This window comes from Lactuca virosa, chromosome 2 (assembly GCF_052849685.1).
Source record: "Lactuca virosa cultivar CGN04683 chromosome 2, Lactuca_virosa_CGN04683_v6, whole genome shotgun sequence".
Lineage (NCBI taxonomy): Eukaryota > Viridiplantae > Streptophyta > Magnoliopsida > Asterales > Asteraceae > Lactuca > Lactuca virosa.
In genome coordinates, this window is record NC_136427.1 from 57,396,073 (window position 1) to 57,400,841 (window position 4,769).

General features: G+C 34.3%; 1 long non-coding RNA gene across 5 annotated transcripts; it reads right to left on the minus strand.

Annotated features, from left to right (window-relative positions):
• Positions 1–1,059: 1,059 nt before the first annotated feature.
• LOC145156353 (uncharacterized) lies at positions 1,060–2,574 on the minus strand. 5 transcript variants are annotated; one of them, XR_013736628.1, is made up of 4 exons: positions 2,255–2,574; positions 2,042–2,084; positions 1,854–1,927; positions 1,060–1,595 (listed from the first exon to the last, which is right to left on the minus strand). It is a non-coding gene; the product is annotated as an uncharacterized LOC145156353 (long non-coding RNA). The 5 variants fall into 5 exon arrangements; XR_013736631.1 differs by having other exon boundaries at positions 1,060–1,509; positions 2,042–2,110; XR_013736627.1 differs by having other exon boundaries at positions 2,042–2,110.
• Positions 2,575–4,769: the final 2,195 nt, after the last annotated feature.

Sequence of the window (4,769 nt, forward strand, 5' to 3'; positions counted from 1 at the left end):
TCTCAAGTTATTCCAAGATGTTGGTGATGTTGTGTGAACCATTTGAGGTGTCACACTTGAGGCACTAGGCTCTTAAGCTCAATGGAATCAAGCTACAACAAAGAGGTATGTAATTCTACTAGAAGTTATATTATATGTTCTTCATAATATGCTAGTTAGAACCATATCTTGGAAAATTGATATTTGCATGTATAATAGAGAAAACATAGATCCAAGGTATTTAGGGTTGCATGTACACCTTAGGAGTGTTAGAATGCTCAAAACCCTTCACGTAGAAGGGCAAACTTTGTATTATCATTTTCTTATTCCAGAAGTAGAGTTGGACTTTGGTCTCTTACCTCTAGGAAATGGTGGGGATGTAAATGTATTGTCAAATTATATGGAAAAAAATAACCTTTTAAGTATCTACATAGAGCATGGGCAGACAAGGGTTAACAGTTATTTTTGTCCCCTACAAAGATTATTATTGAGGAGTTGGTTAATGATATATCCCCTGAACTAGAGAGGAACCAAAAGAACCGAAAAGTTATTGGATCTTCTAGGAAAAAATTAGACTACTCCCAGTCCATTGTGCCATATGGAACATTTGGTGGATCTTCCCAAGTGATACAGGGTAATGAGCCAGTCATGGATGATGAGCCAGTTATGAATGATGAGCTAGTCATGACTGATGATCCAGTCATGAATGATGAGCCAACCATAGATAATGAACCAGTTATAGATGATGAATATGACTGTGAGGATCGTGCAGATGAAAGTGAATTTCATAGTCAGCATGATACAAAAAACAGTGTTTAATGAGGAACCTTTGATAGATGATGTGGAGGTGAACATGATGAACTTCTATAGTGTACTTGATGAAGACAGTGTTTGATGAGGAACCTGACAATGCACTTACATGCATTATGGTTGATGGTATTTTGCTCTGCTATGTTTGAGCTAGTACATTTTCAATTTTGGTAATGCCACTTTGGTAACTAGTTTTTTGGTTATGTTATTGCACATTAATAATCAACATTACACTTACATGCAATCAAATTGACAATTTGCTTCCTTGCAAATACCAGTTCACATTAAAACTAAACATCAAACTTACATTACATATAATATCCATTACATTTTCTTGTCCCAACATTACATACAATCACGGGGAAAATCCTTCAAAAGCTATAACAAAAATGGGACCAAAACATAGATTCCAAGTCACAGATTTCCCCCCAAAAGCTTCTTGATTTTTTACTTGAAAAGGTAACACACCAAGAAAAACAACCAACTCAGACAAAGTAACCATTTCACCATCAATCTTGCTTTGAGATTGATTCTTCCACGCAACAACCCCGGAATCACAACAGTTGACCTAGGGCACATGGGAGGGTCGAACCATCCAAAAAAGCTGCATGTTCCTCCTAACCTTGAGCATGACCAGAATCGACGACCTGGGTTCAAATCAGTCCACGATGTCACCAAAATCGCCGGCCTTCCACAGTGGCATAACACCATCTTCTTCAACTTTGGAATAGAAAGTGAGTGGGGAGCGAAGAACAGAGGTAAGGAAAGAGAAGTAGAAGGCAACAAGGTGGTGCTTAAATCTAATACTACGATGCACAAAAATATGAAAAGACAAAATTACCCCTGCACTAACGGTTCAAAAGTGACGGGGTTAGGGTCAAGGACCAATCGCGCAATAAACTGAACCCTTAAGGACCATTCCCGTGACTTTTAGCTAGGAAGTCCTCAAAGTGCGATATTATGTAAACAACAGGGACCAATTGTGAAATTTTGTCTAAAAAAAAAAAGAAAAACAAAATTGATGTTAGGTATAAAAATGTTTGAGTATGTTTTTTTTTTTTTACCGGTGGATACTCTGTGTTAGATATCTTGCTTCTTCCTGGTATCTTGCTTCTTCCTGATGCGTAGTTGCCTCCACCTGCAAGCCAATAGTTTGAAACTTTGATATAATATTTGACCCCGAGAAACCCAAAAATTCCAAGTTGTGAACAAAAGAAAATATATGAGAAATTAGTGCAAACAAAAAAAATACCTTGACCCCAACAGACATTTCATCAAACAACTTCCGTGCACCCCTATTGTATCAAAACCGATAAGAAAACTATGGAAAAATTATTAAACCACTCACATTAGCAGCTAAAAAATCAAGGGGGAAATAACAAAACAGTAGAGTGGGAGTTTAGACTTAACAAAAAAATCAAGGGGAAAAGAATCAAACTTTTTAATGTAAAATGTGAAATCAAACCTCAAAACGATGGGAAGATGGCGGATTACAGAGAGGAAAGTGGTCGTGACAGTAGGCTAAATCGTGTTGGTGGTGCCTGTTTGAAGCAAAAGCTGTGTTTTTTTTCCGATATGTCGGCTATCACTTATTGCTTCTTGATGTAGGAGGAGATTGATGATCTTTGGTGCTAGAGTTTCGTCTGGAAAACAAAGAGAGAAGAGGGAGAAACGGATTCATAATTTAAGAGTACGGTTAAGAGGAGATAAATTGGCCGGATTTAAAGGAGCCCAAAGAACGTAATTAATCTTATGGGAGTTTTAAAGAGAACATAGACATTTTTGGTAGTTTACTTTGAAAAGAAAAAAAAAATTGGAGAGGGACACGTAGCATAAATGACTCTTTAATTAGAAGAGGAATTTTGAGTTGTAATTTATTTTTTCATTTTCTGTTAAATGTATCACATATTATTTTATTTTGCAATTTTATATTTAATTGTCATATTTTTTAGTCTATTAAATTTTATATTTAATTATAAAGCATGATTATTTTATCATTAATCTTGCGTTCAAAAAAATTAATAATATTTTAAAAGCATTTTACATATTAATTAAAAATAACAATGATATATATCCGAACAAAACATTAATTGTTTTTTAAAAATAACTGTTTGCAAATTTATAATTAATGATAACGATTTTTAATCTCTAAGTTATTTTATTTAATTAATTGTAATGAACTTACACACAAAACATCTATCTTTGTAATTAGTAAAATTTTACAAATCATTGATTAGTCCTTACGATTGGTAATTATCAACAATGTTTTTTTTTCTCGGTCGTGGTAACCACGGTATTAACTTAGTAAATTAATATGTATGTTAAAAACTTAAAATGTTTTATAATTGTCAATAAAGCTTTTGCCCAAGCCAAAAGCCCAGATGGATATACGAAACCAGTTAATGGACCGGTGTCTCTTATTTTTCTCTTACATTTCTTTTAGTTTGTTCCAACATTATCGTACTTGTAACGATTTTGTTATCATATGATTATCTCTTTCAGAAAAGGTCTCTCATTCTACATAGTACATACTTTAATAAATAAATAAATTTCGCCATATATTCTTAATACAACATATGTCATTTATTGAAACCTATATAACACAACAAAACGTATGAATAAACTTTACAACTTCTTAATCTATTATGTAAATTATACATCAAGGAACATATAAGACAAATTATATTTCACAATAATAAATTAAAATTTTATAAAAAGTTCTAAATTACGTGAGATGTTATATGATGGAAAATTAAGCCTTAAGCTTTACAAGCCACGATAAGACATGATGTTTTTAAGGCCCGACTTAAAACAATATGTAACATCCCGATGATGATGTATTTTCAATTTTAGTCCTAAGTATGAAAGAATATTGCATTTTGACCCCGGGGGTTGAGGAAGATTGCAAAAATGGCCCATAGTGACATTTTGGTAATTTTGGCCAAGGGTTAGTACACTGAGCGTATGTTGTGTATGCTAGGCGTACTAGGGCGGACCCTAGTACGCTGGGCGTACACCGTGTACGCAGTGCGTACGTTATTTACCTTCAAACCTTAATTTTTAGGGTTTTGTCTATATATAAGCATCATTATCTCTCATTTCTCATTCACTCGCCAACATCCATCTGAGAAAAACGACCCCCATGCTAACTTTAAGTGAGAACAGTGCATCTTGAGCTTATCTTTGTGTTTTGTGACACTCTTGAAGAAGAAGAAGGTGGTGAGAAGAGTTTGGAGCTTGGAAGCATCTTGTATCTGAGATTATCACCTTGCTAGCAACCTCTAGGAGGTAAAAAGTTTATAACTTGATCGCTCTATCTTGTAGATGTTGGATTAGGTGTTTAAGTTCATAACTATAATTGATATGTACTTGACCCGATAGTAGCATGGTCCTTTTCGTTTGCCTTCACCGGAGCAATTTGACAGGATGGATATTTGAGAAAGAGGTTATTTGTGTTTTATTAATATATTATATGAATAATATATTAATTGAGAAATCATATTATTTAATTAGTATTAATCAAGAATTAATTTGGAATTAATTTAGTGATCAAAAGAGACTGATTAAATTTGTGGGGACTGGTTAAGTAAATCGGTAATACTTATAGTTTGGGCTAATGATCTATGTTGATTGGGGATGGGCTAAACCTATATGAGGGTCCATTAAGGGTTAATCCAAGGGGCCTAAGAAATATGAAGAGTCATGGTGAATTAGGGTTCGCATGCAAGAAACCCTAGCAATGCCATACTATAAAGGTAACCCCTTAACACCTAAAATCGGCTAAGGCATCCTAAAGGAGAACCATAACTGATTTTGTGCTTCCTAGCATCTCTCTCATAAGCCTCCTCTTGCTTTTGGTGTTTGTGACACATTAGAGGCATCACATTCGAGGTGCTAAGATTTTGAAAGGCCAAGAACTACAAGCTACAAATAAGAGGTATTCATCTAACTACTTTTATGTTGTACATCTCCAATTGCAT